Source organism: Rhinolophus ferrumequinum, chromosome 7 (assembly GCF_004115265.2).
Source record: "Rhinolophus ferrumequinum isolate MPI-CBG mRhiFer1 chromosome 7, mRhiFer1_v1.p, whole genome shotgun sequence".
NCBI lineage: Eukaryota > Metazoa > Chordata > Mammalia > Chiroptera > Rhinolophidae > Rhinolophus > Rhinolophus ferrumequinum.
In genome coordinates, this window is record NC_046290.1 from 69507983 (window position 1) to 69521350 (window position 13368).

At 35.5% G+C, this 13368-nt stretch overlaps 1 long non-coding RNA gene across 1 annotated transcript; it reads left to right on the forward strand.

The window, feature by feature from the left end:
• The first annotated feature begins 229 nt into the window (after window positions 1-229).
• Window positions 230-12881, forward strand: LOC117024953 (uncharacterized). Its single transcript, XR_004423537.1, has 3 exons — window positions 230-333; window positions 11764-11887; window positions 12784-12881. It is a non-coding gene; the product is annotated as an uncharacterized LOC117024953 (long non-coding RNA).
• The last annotated feature ends 487 nt before the right edge of the window (window positions 12882-13368 follow it).

Sequence of the window (13368 nt, forward strand, 5' to 3'; positions counted from 1 at the left end):
TTCTGAATTATCTTTTAGGAAACTGAATTAGAAAAAATATATATACTGTATCATAATTTAGAGTACTAAATATTTGTTTACTTCCTTTTTATATTAGGTTAAAGAGAGATTTTTAAATAAGTGTTTACATTTGTCACAAAACTATGTCCATTCTCTGTGTCAAACTTTATATTATGCCACAATCATTTTTTTATAATAATTAGGTAAAGACCCACAGAGATGAGCTGCCTTCTTCATCCAAGAGCACACCTCCTCCCAGATGATCTGAGAATAGCGTGGGAATATGTTTCATTGCCAGTAAACAGACCAGTCTTCTGGATCTCTTCTTACATCGTAAGTAAAATTAGATGTAGCATTTTCAGCCTGGTTTCGAAATGTTTTCTCTGCCAGCCTGCAGCTTGTCACCTTGAACAGACTTAACCAATTAGTTCAATTCTCTGGTTCCTGGCTAGACTTTTATCATTGAAAGCTTTCATACCCTCTCAGTGGAAGTTTAAGCTGTGACCTTCATGGTGAATAAGTAGTGTCTAAGATCTGGGAATTTATTTTGTTATAAACCAGTAGCACCTGTGCTAATTTTTATGGAAGGTATAGTAATATTACTAAGTATTTGTATTAGTGCCTTCTACTCTGGGCATCTCTGTTTCCCTGATGAGTAAACTTAATTATTTTTCTTTTTCAGCTAGAGATAGGGTGGTTAAGAGAGGTTAAATGGCATCTTGGTAAAAAACTAATATCTAAGGCAAAGGGTTTCCAGATTTTTAAACTACGACAGTTCATATTGGCAATTCATAAATAATGTTATTTCAGAATTCATAGATCACATTACTACAGGGCATCTCTCATGCCCAGAACAGTGTGAAGACTGCTCGTGAGGTATAAAAACATGTAAGGCACAGGGCTTCCTTCCCCCCAAAACAACGATCTACATATAAACCTAAAAATATATTTTTAGCAACAATCTACTTGCTATTTGCACAGATATAGCTGAGATAATTAAAATAAAGGGCTAGTCAAACATATAGGGTTATCATGAGCAAAAAAAAAAAAAAGCAGAGTGGCAATATTCTTGAAGATTTAAGGCAGATAGTGTTAAACAAAAAATAAGTTTACTTTATGTCAATAAAAATGACTATGATCTTTGCTAAAGCTTAAAAGATAATATTTTCCATCTAAACAAGAGAGCTTCATGGCATATGAAGGCCTTATAAACACAGCAAAATGTAGACAAAGAATACTGATCAGATTCTTTTAACAACATTATCAATGTTTGAAAAATCAAATAAGTTAAAATTAAAGAAGTAAATTGACTACCTCAGTATAATTATATAAGAAATTTTGGGCTATATAGATATCCTTGAGATGTGTATATTATATGTACTATAATATAGGTTATATATATATATATATATATATATATATATATATATATCATTTATCTGTGGATATCTCTTTCTTATGCTTAATATATTTCAATATATTTTGGTATATTTATATATTATAAATTATATCAAAGTATATATTGTATATTATAAGTATTGGCATAGATATAGATACATTTTAGAGAAAAAAATGCATGTCATCAAAAATGTCATGGAGAAAAAAGTAAATAAATTCCAAAATTCAGATATTGTATTTCTTTGTTTTAAACACATTAAAAATAATTGTAAACTAATAAAACCTTTAAATAATGATAACCCTTAACATTCATAAAAATTATCATACAGGGTAACTCTTACATGGAAATATATAATTGAAAATGTATATAATGGTCATGTATATGAGCACTTTATATTTTAAATGTGTCAATACTACCTAAATCTAGATTCAGTGTTGTCAAATTCTTAAATTAATAAACTCTTTCTAAAACTTATATAGAAATACAAAGAGACAAGACTAGGCAAACTTCCCCAGTAAGAGAAAATAAAGAAAGGAAGCAGAATAAAAAAAAAACTTATAAAATGAAATTATTAAGAGTGTGTGTGGGTGATTCAGGGATAGATAATTGCCAATGGAAGAAAATAGAGGATTATGATAAAGACCCCTACTTATGAGGAACTTTGATTTATGATAGGCATGGCATAGCAGATTATTGAACAAAGGAGTAACTACTATAAAAGTGGACTTGGAAAATGTAGATTTCATAAATAAGAAACAAGGCAATAATCCTAAGTAAAAGATTGACAAATTTGATTATGTAAAAATTAAGAAATTCAGCTAATGAAAATGCATTTTAGAGAAAGTGAAAAGACAGAACATAAACTGGCATAAGAATATGCAACAAATGGTAAGATTTCTTTCTTCCTTATGGCTGCATAATACTCCATTGTATAAATGTACCACAGTTTCTCAACAACATGGATGGATCTAGAGAACATTATGTTAAGTGAAATAAGTCAGACAGAGAAAGATAAGTTCCATATGATCTCACTTATTTGCGGATTCTAAAGAAAAGAATAAGTGAATGAACTAATCAGAAACTGTTTGGGAGACAATGAGGAAAAACTGAGGGTTGCTAGATGGGCGGGGGGAGTGGGGGGTGGGGGGGAGGGTGAGGGGATTGGAGGGCAGTCGGTGACCACAGGATGGCCACGGGGTTTGAAAATTAATCTGGGGAACGTAATTTGGTGGTTACCAGAGCGTAAGGGGGTTGGGGGTGGGGGATGAGGGTGAGGGGGATCAAGTGTACGGTGATGGAGGGGGAGCTGGCTCTGGGTGGTGAACACACAGTGTGATTTATGGATGATGTGATTCAGAATTGCACAACTGAAATCTATGTAATTCTACTAACAATTGTCACCCCAATAAATTAAAAAAAAAAAAAGCAGATGAATTTAAAATAGATGCCAATAAAAGACAATTGAAAATTAAAAAAAAAAAAAAAAAAAAAAAAGAATATGCAACATATGTAAGCAAATTGTTAATTTCCAATTGCATGAGAACTCTTACAGAGCAATCAATAAACAAGTAAACAGCACTGACAAAAATATTTAGACATAAACAGGTATTTTGCACGAAAAGTAATACAAATGGCTAAAGAAGATGTACTGTGCTAAATTTCATTAGTAATCACCAAAACACAAATCAAGATAGCTATGAGATACCATTTTAGACTCCTTCAATAGGTGGAAAGTAAATCTGATGATGCTTAGCTTTACAGAAAGTTTTGGATCACGGGGGTCCATTATACTGGCAGGAACAAAAATTGGATGATCGATATGGACAACAATTTGGCATTTTCTTGTAAAAAAGAGCTTTTGCTTCTCTTATGATCCAATAGTTCAGCTCCTAAATATTTATCCAAGAGAAACTCTTTCAAAAGTGCACCAGGAAATGTGTACAATTAAGGTTTAGTAAAGTGTTTTTGTATTAGAGAATAAAACCCTGAAGCATCATAAATCCGATAAATAAATTTTATTGCAGCCACGCAATGGAATATTATGCATCAAGAAAGATGAATTATAGCTATGTGAAATACCACAGGCAATCTTATTATGATAGCATTGAATGGGTAGACCACATACAGTATGATGACCTTTATATAAAGTTCAAAAAAGGCCATATCAGTTTATGTCTTTAATATATAAAAAAGCTTGCTAGTAACAAAGAGTGAATGTAAAAACACAATTAACATGAGAAATATGACTAGAAAATAAAAATAAAAAAACTTAAATGCTTAGTTGAGCATAGGGTGTAGTTAGATAAACACTTTTCACTTTTAATGGAAGTGTAAACGAAGACACTCTTCCTGAAAAACAATGTATTAATATCTAAAGAAACCTTAAAATAATGTAATTTTTTGAAGGAGTAATTCTTAGAATCAATTCCTAGAAATAATCAGTGATACAAAAATGTATATATAAAGATATTCCTCACAATATGATTTATAGTAGTAAAAAATAGAAATAAATGAAATGTAAACTATTATAATTAAATCATTACATACATAAAATGAATATTAAACAATCATTAAAATTTTATTTTAAACTTTTTCGAATAAACAGTTAATTATTTTATACAAAATAATACCTAAACATTATTTTAAGAAGCAAGCAGAAAACTCAAGCAAAATAACTAAAATAAATCTCCATCCAGTAATAACACATTCGGTGAATAACATTCCTGGTTTCTTTCTCTTTCTCTCTCCCCCCACCCCATATTAAATACTCATATAATAAATGGGTGTTTATTATATATATTTACATGTATATTTTATTATATACATATCATATACACACAGATTCTCTGAATTCATTAATTTTCAGGAATCTTTGTATCGCCATTGTATACGAACCAAAGAAATGGCTGTTTATGATATACTTGCATCACAATATACTCCCCTCAGATCTATGGATAATTTGTTCACTGGTGTCTAAAATTGTTATGGAACTATCTGTGACCAGTATAATTAGGTAGCCCTGTAACTCTCATTGGTGACATTTTTTTGCAAGGATCCTGAAGAATTCTTTATTTTTCAAGTTCAATGGTATAATCACATATTTTGATGACTCATGCTATGCCACATTATTAAATAATGTAGTGTACCATTTTATATTTTTATATACTGCTTTTATTATAGTGTTTGTTTCATTTGTTGGATTATCTACTTCTTTCCCAGTAGAAAATTCATTTATGTCAATACTATGATTTTCAGTCATGGCTAGCTATTCCACAATGTTCCTAATTAGTTTTATTTCTATAAGATTTATTTTGGTCCCATTTAGTAATATTCCTGTTTTTTCTTGACTGTGAGGCACTCTCAGAGAATTGCTGCTTATTGTTATTATTTTTTCATTTCCTTTTTCTTGCATTGGGTTTCCTTTGAGATTGGGCTTTTTGACGTTTTTTTCAAATGTGATATACATTTCTTTTATCTATTTCTGCTGTATGCTTGCTTACTTGCCATGTATCTTCTACTTATCTTACTCTGAGAAAACCTTTGCTTGTTGTTGAATCTTGTAGATTAGTTCTCCTTGACTCCATGACTACTACACCTGAAACCTAGCTTTATTCCACTATCCAACTGCAGTTTGTGACTTGAGATGTGACTCCTTGGTCCACTTTGAAGGAAAAGCTTTGCTGGAACTAAATGTAGCCTTTGTTGAATATCCTGGGCATTTCTTACACTTCTTGGTTTATGTGAAATGGTATGAACTAGAGTTCCCTATTCTTAGCTAGAGGGAGTGTCATGATCCCTTGGTGGAATACTTGGGTGCCTCAAATCTTTCCCTCCAGTTCATCATGCAGCACTTTGTTAACCAAATAAGAGGTTCAGACTACAATAAAGGGCAAAAAAGCATTCATTTAAGCAAGAGTTGTAAACTGAGAGACACAGATTCAGGTAGCAGCAACCCAAACTGTGCTTCAGAGAGAATGAAGAAAGGTAAAAGATGCAAAGTGTAATTTCTTCATGCAAATGAAGGATCGCTGGCTAGGTTAACAGGGATTGGTTAGTTACCGTTTGTAAATAAGGGGTGAAAAATACAAAGAGGATGTCAAGTCTGCAGGTGTCAAGACAGCAGTTGTTGTTGCAGAATGTTTATGACTCAGCCTGAGTTGAGTTTAACAACAGGTTAGCAACTTAATCGTTGCTCCAAGAACTAAGGCAGGCACGGGATGCACATAGGCCCCACTTCCTCAATGGCCTCCTGAATGTATTCTAAGTGACTCTCCTCGTAATGCTGCTTATTCCGTTTTATTTTCTCCATTATCAACTTGAAAACGGCCAGGGGCTTTTATTCTGTGGGGCTTGAGCCTCTGCTTTTCCCAGACTGCCTATTCACCATGTTTATCAATTTATCTTCAAATTGGTGGTTATTGGTGGGAATTTTGGAGATTTTCTTGACTCACATTCTTTTGTGAAATGACTTCCAGATGTTATAAAATAACTCTTTCCTTGCTCAAGATTTTTCAAAGATTATGGCATGAAGTGTTACTTCTACTTTAGTTTGCTTGTGGCTGTTGAGATTTCTGTTTGGTTGTAACTTTCTTCTTTTTTTTTTTTCCCTTCATTTTATCTAATATTGAGAGATCTAGATTTTTGTAATCCTGCTTTGCTACCTAAAATTCTTCTTTTGAAATGATTCATTTTTTTGGAGGAAAAATGTGGACAACTTTATAAATAGTACAATCCCCTTTTTCTAAACCAAATAATTGCTTAGGAGAAGAATTATAAAATACTGAGTAATTTCTTTTGTTAGGGCTTTAATGGTTGTTTTATTCTTTGTTTTATAATTTTCTCTGGGCTTTAAAGGTTATTTTATTCTTTGTTTTATAATTTTTGTTGGGGCTTTAATGGTTATTTTATTCTTTGTTTTATAATTTTCTCTGGTTTCCAAATTTATTCTTCTGAATATTTGCTATTTTGATTGGCCAAAACAAACAAACAAACAAACAAACAAACAAACAAACAAACAAAGAACTACATTATTTTGGAAATACACAGAAAGTCCTTAATCATATAAGAACTAAATTAAAAAATAATTATTTGCATTTTCCAAAATTCAATTATGTTTTTAAATTCTCATGTAAAATGTTGCCTGATGGGTAAACTTTGTTTATGAAATCTATTAAATATATCACATAAAAAAATTTAAATGTTATAGTATGCACATATGGGGAATGCTCCAGGACAGAAGAATGTTTAATCTCAAATGAGCTTTATAAAATCAAAATTTGTTTGATTATATATCTAGCACTCATAATAGAAATCAATTCTTTTCAATTTCATTTTTTCCCAAGTCTCCGTACTTGAGGATATTGGTGTAATTATCTTGCAACACTAGGTTTCTTTAGCAACTATGATGATCAGACTGCTGGTTTCCATAGAACAGGACCATTTCAAAATCAATTTTGGAACTGGAAGAATATTGCCATCATTTGATTTTATCAAGGTGAAAAATGAAACAAAGATATGACTACTATCACTTTTCACTCTCTTAAAAAAAAAAAAGAAAGAAAACAGCAAAGATTCTACAGACCTGAATAACCCTAAATAATTATAAGCTCTGAAACACAATAACTGTTTTCTACATTTGGTTCCCTTCACCTAAAACAAGCTCAAAACAGAACACTTTGGGGATCTCCCCAGAAATTTAGAGGGTAAACGCTTTAGTATTCAGAAGTAAAGGACTGGTTTAATATTAAAATGATTCTAATAGTAACTTTTGGAGTCATGACTGCTTAAACAGCTTCCCGTTTGGTCAGAAACTACTGGATTGTAAAATAACTACAGTAAGAAATATGGGGCTCTTTAGCACATTGTTCCAACATGAGGTGTATTATATAAAACACACCACTCTCCACATTAGGGGGTGAGAGGTGTATATTTTGACTTAATTGGAAACATCTTTTTCCTCTAGAAGAGATGATTCACAAAGCTCTACTGGGGAGAGCACACGCACAATTGAAGATACAAAATAGACTACTGCAGTCACAGAAACAATGAGGAACTGAGCCAACTGCAGGCAAATCACCTCAATTCATTACAAAAGGAAAGTTAGGCCTGGACTATTTCATTTTGGATTGTTTTTTGCAACCTCATAATCTCTTTAATGGAAGTAATTTGTTAATAAAACAGTGGTAATGAAACAGATGTATTTGTTTACATCAGCCCCCATTATATTTCTTGTGCTTATGCTTGCTTTCATTATTCATATAGAAAGGTACACAATTTGGTCTGGTATACATCAGTAATAGAAAACCACTTACAGGAGGAGAGGAAAGGACATCATCAGTAGAGTATAATGTCTGTATCTGGAATCATTATTGTCCCCTTTGGAGTGTTTCTTCAACCTTAAAGGCAATAGATCTTGAAGCAAGCTAAAAGCTGCAATAAAAACATATTTTATCTTTAGTCCTTTAAACAATATCTTTTTGCTCCAAATGGGCTCTGCGCTTCAGCAATCACCATTTAAGTTTTTCTTATTTCTTGACATGGGAACTTACATTCTAGTCTGAACCAATAGTATAATTCTAGAAATGAAATTATCTTTCAAAGATGTATGAATTATTTTCCCTGGTATATCTATGGGAGTTTATTTTGTTTCACCATGCTTACTGATAACACAGTAGAGTTTTTTCTATAATTTGCATATCTAAAATGACAATAAAATTTCATGTATTAAAAAATTTAATATAATTTTTTGATAATCTGTGAATAAAATGACCATTTTTAATTTTGAAAAATCTGATTTCTTATTTTAATTAAATTTAATAAATGAATTTCACATGGAATATTTTTAGAGACATTCATTATTTAAAATATGTTTTACATTTGATAAATTTTCTCAAAATGTATGACAACACAGAATACTGTATGAGAGGAAAGAAAGTCTAAAATGCAATTCTTCAAGTGCATTGTAAGCAAAAATCTCTCTATAACACAATTTATGTCATAATATCCTGGTATAGCTTGTACAACAATCTGAATTCTGTCTAAATTAGTAGACAATTACAAAAAAAAAGGGTGGTAAAAGCCTTATGCAATATATCAAAACACATTAATATTGGTGGTGGAAGAGAGAAGTCTACTTATTTAAAGCAGTTAATGTGTAATTTTAAAAGAACAATTGATTTTTATTTTTGAAATCACATTTCTGAACTAACACTCATATGGAAATTTAAAAATTCCAGTATGATTCCCAAATCAAAGATTTTCTGTATAGTAAGACACGTGCAACCTACCTATCTGTGTATTGTTATGTTGCCATATGTCCCCTATGATGCAGTTCTCAACTCCACCCACGGCATAGCTGGTGAAATTATAAAACCCTTTTCAGGCACTTTCCTGAGACATAAAATAGGAATGATATTAATTCCTAACATAGATAGATTTTTATGATTAAATGAGATCACACATTAGAGCACAGAATCTGAAAAAGTAAATATTCATTTAACATTAGTTTATCAGTAGTAGATTTCAAGGAGGTAGCGAACTCACCATTTACAGTGGTGTTTGTTGGGCTGTCTTGGTGGAAGGAAACTGAGATTAACGGAAGAGGGATTTTAAGTGACTATTAGAATTATCTTTCCTAGGACTAATTCTATTAGATTTTAAAGCAAACTATGAGGTTGGTGTATTGAAGTCATTCAGTTCATAAGTATTGCACCTTATGTAATTTCCAGTCTCTAGCACTTCAAATGTCATAGATAGGCACAGACACAGAACTGTGACCATGGGGAAAGGAGGGGACGTTTGCCTATGTAAGAATACTGGAATGTTCTTAAGAACCTCCTACAGAATTTGCCAACTGCATGTAAATGGCTTTTCCTCTTTGAATCATCTCTGTTGTTGAGAGCTGGAAGCACGATGATCAACTACATACTTCGTGGGGTCCAATACAAAATGAAAATGTAGGTCTTGGTCAAATAGTAGGAGACAAATGCTAATCAAGGTACTAAAATGTAAAATTCCTTTCTCTTGCAGTCTTTCTCAATCTAACATATATCTTAAGTTTACTATTTAATGGCATGGTCTTTAGGCATAGGGGTACCTGGAGGGCCATTGCAGACATTCACAGGTGCCCCGGGGGTCCTGTCTGGTGACTGAGTGTGCTTGCATGGCCCACCAGCTGCTGCAGCCCCACCTCCTACCAGGCACCAGACAAACACACTGAAACTCTTAAAGAGCAGGGAAGTCAAGCCAGGCCCCAACCAAGATGGACTGACAAGCCCAATGGACATTGCGGTCTCTGCCCCGGGAGGCCCTAGCTACCTAGATCAGGGTGGATGAAAGGCTATCCTTACAGATCTCCTGCCAAATGTATCAAGGTTCATAGTTAGATTTCCTCCCCCCACATTCATTATGCCACTTACAAGGCATAGGAATAGACAAGGATGGTGTGAATGAAGTTAAAGTTGACATTTTGCAAGGTGTCTGTGATGGAAGGGAAAACAGGTAAGATTAAGGTGACAGCTCAAGGAGTTGAGGGTGAAAAAGAAAGAAAAGAAATACAGTAGGGCTTAACATCTTCAGGGGAAAAAAGGCAAGTTACTGGGAATTGTGATGGTTGTAGAAGAGCAAATGTAGTGGGAGCAAGCTGGTGAAGAATGCAAAGAAACAGGAAGCTCTATGTCCTTAGGTGTGGGTTGCTGCTGAAATGGAATGGAGATGATGCATTTACCATGAAAATCAAATGGCTATAGGTGCTGGATTCATCATAAAAACAGCCCTTTGTGGGGGGAGGGTCCCTGTATAACCTGAGAGACCTGAAGGAGAGAGGAAAACCCTAAGTAAGCTGCCAAATTCTCAAAAGAAAATATGGAAAGCATTGGCTAAAAGTGGGTGGGATATGACAAAACAATGTCCTGAGCATTTAAGGACAACGTCTTTTGTTTAAGAGTGGAAGATGCATTCCTATCCCACACACCCAATATGAAGGGTGTGGGGGATGAGAGAATGAGCAGATTTCAATATGAAGTGTGTGGGGGATGAGAGAATGAGCAGAAAAGTAATAGAAACAGTGCCCTTGAGACCCTTCCACCTAATTTCATAAATTTTATATGTATTCCTAATTGTTTCAATTTCAAAAAGTATTTTCTGACTTTGTCTCTGATTTCTGGGGAGCACCTTATTTAATTAAATCACACAGAGAACCCTAATAGGCTGTCTACAGAAACGGAAGGAAAAGCATTTAGTCACATTAGTCAACGAGGGCAGTTGGAATGGCAGTCAGGAAAATCAGCTGGGTAGCAAACACAAATCCGCCTAAGGGTGGATCCAAATAGTCTGTTACACTGGCTATCAAGTCAGGTCACTGTCAGGCCAGCATACACCTGCAAAGACAGTCTACTCCAAGGAATCCTTATTCAGAGGATATTGTTTGATTATGATTCATAAATAGACACAAAAAAATGTAAAACATATTTTTCAAATTGAAGTGAAATATCATCATCCCAGCACCCCTAATGCTCCATGGACGCACATTATGAATAATCAACCACCTCTTCAGATGCCTGAGAGTACAGATTTCACAATCTCTGAGCTCTCTGGACCACTGGGGCTTCATGGCCTTGCAACCAGAGTGTTAGTGAGCTCTGTGCACACAAAGGCCCGGAAGTTGGGGTTTAATCCAACTTGGGTTGCTGTCTTGAAAGTTTTAATAGTTCTATTTTGAATATGTGCCTTGCAAATTAGCTTACCCCCGGGACTTAGAACCTCTGCTTACTAACAAGTCACATCTCCCTCCACCTTCTCTGGATGGGTTTCCAGTCTCTGCCTCCCACCCCCTTCCCCGCAGTAGCCACTGCCCTCTGTCACCAGCCAGAACCAGGTTAACAGTGTCCATGTGGTGGGGTCAGGTACATTGACCCTGGCGGGGCTTGGTGGTCATCATTCCTCTCTAGAAGGACAACGTGGCTAATCATTCACCTCTTTGTCAACCACTGTTTACTGAGCCACTGATATGTTTCAGACACAATAATGATCAAAATCACATAATTGAAAAGAAATGGACCCTGACCTCTAGGGGACTACGGTAAAGACGTGTGTCCAAGTTATTTAAAATACAACGTGCTAAGTTCCATAATGGTCATGACTAAATGATAAAATGTGCTATAAATAAAAGCGTAACTTAATCTTCCTGGAGGAGTCAGCCAAAATATACAATTAGGTTGGTACAAAAGTCATTGCAGTTTTTGCAATGATGTTTAACCTTTAAAACCGCAATAACTTTTGCACCAACCTAATATTAATTCAGTTAAACTCTGAATTGACTACTGTAATTAGAGGTCATTTGTGACAGCTGCTGCACTGCCCTGCAGGTGGAGTCTTACAACCTGGCCACCCCGGCTTCTTCTACCATCAGGAGGCTCTCATTCCTTGTCTTGAAATGTGCCTGCTCCTTCTGGAGGCCCAATTACAGGGAGCTGCCGGAGTCTTCTCCAGGTGAGAGGAGGGGGTGCTGGACGCTGGTGGAGCTTGGGGGAGACAAGCAAAGCCTGCTTCGGGGCATTTTGCATGAGAGGTTTTGGGGACAAAATTAAGGGGCCAAAAAGGAGTCATAAGACTTGGCGTGAGGAAATGTAGGGAAGGGGTTGAGGGGACAGGGGCAGGTGGATCCAGATGGCTGGGGAGGGCTTTAGAGGGCGGTGGTCTTGGGCTGTGGGGAAATCTTAGCCAGCAACAGGTGGGGAAGCCCCAAGAGTAGGGAAATGAGAGGAGGTGTCTTGCATCTGGAGAGACGCTGGCCAGTGGCTGGGAAGAGTCTGGAGTCCAGAGGATTTGGGGGAGGTGAAAGGAGAGAGATGTGTTAAAAAAAACAAACAAACAAAAAACAAAAACAAAAAACGGGCATTTGTGGCTTTGATAAAATGTATTCATTAAAATAGTAGAGACAGAAGTCAGATTACAGTGGAATGAATAGGGTATAAAGAAACCGGAAGAGGAAATATAAATTCCTTTTTTACTAGGTGCATGGCTATGTAAGAAGATGAGAAATGGCACAGCATGCAAGAAGATGAGAAATGGCACAGCATAGTCACCGGATCAGAATGTGGGGATGATAAAGATACACACCCTCCCCCAAAGGGGAGGGCCTTAATTTTGCATAAGTGTCATGGGGTTGAAAGTGGTAGTGCTCACCAATATCTGAATTCCATTTTTCTTTTTTGCAACATCATCATCTTACATTTCCCAAAACCTTGCCTTTGGTGGGGTCATATGACTCTGTTCTGATTAGCGAAATTTGGGCAGAAATCATGCGAAGCACTGTCAGAAAATGGCCTCTAAAATCTCTTACAGAATTGTCCATGTTCTCTTTTCTTCTCTGTTCTCTCCTGTAGATACTACCCATCCAGAAGAGGACTCCGAGGGATGATGGAACTCAAGATGGAAAAAGCTTTGGTCTCTCAATCAGCGTGTGGAAGCTTATCTACTGACTCTTAAGGTACTGTGACTTGGCTATCTTTAAATTTAATTTCTATTTCTCTAAGCCTGTGGATATTTATTATACTTTGCAGTGTTGCAGGTTGTAGTAGTTTTCAAAACCAGAGCTTCTAAACTCTTTAAAGGATTTTAATAATTCTTTACTATGTTTTATGGCAATGTCCAAGTATATTCTTCTGTTTTCTTATAATTTACTGTCAACAGTTCTGACATCCCTCACAGTTAATATTTGTGCAGGTGCCAGTGGGATGGGTGCCCAGACAGGCAAGCCAGACCCTCTGCACTGCCCCCACATGGATCCCCTCCTCTCTGCTGGGCAGCAGCCACCGCATCTCCAGCTGGTGGTTCTGTGGATCTGCACCCAGATCCTGATGCGGTTTTTCCCTTGGAGTCCCTGGACTGCCCTGCATGTGCTACTTGCTGTCATGTGTATCGTTTTGCTCATTGACACAATCCATTGTTGCATAGGATTTCACTTAGAA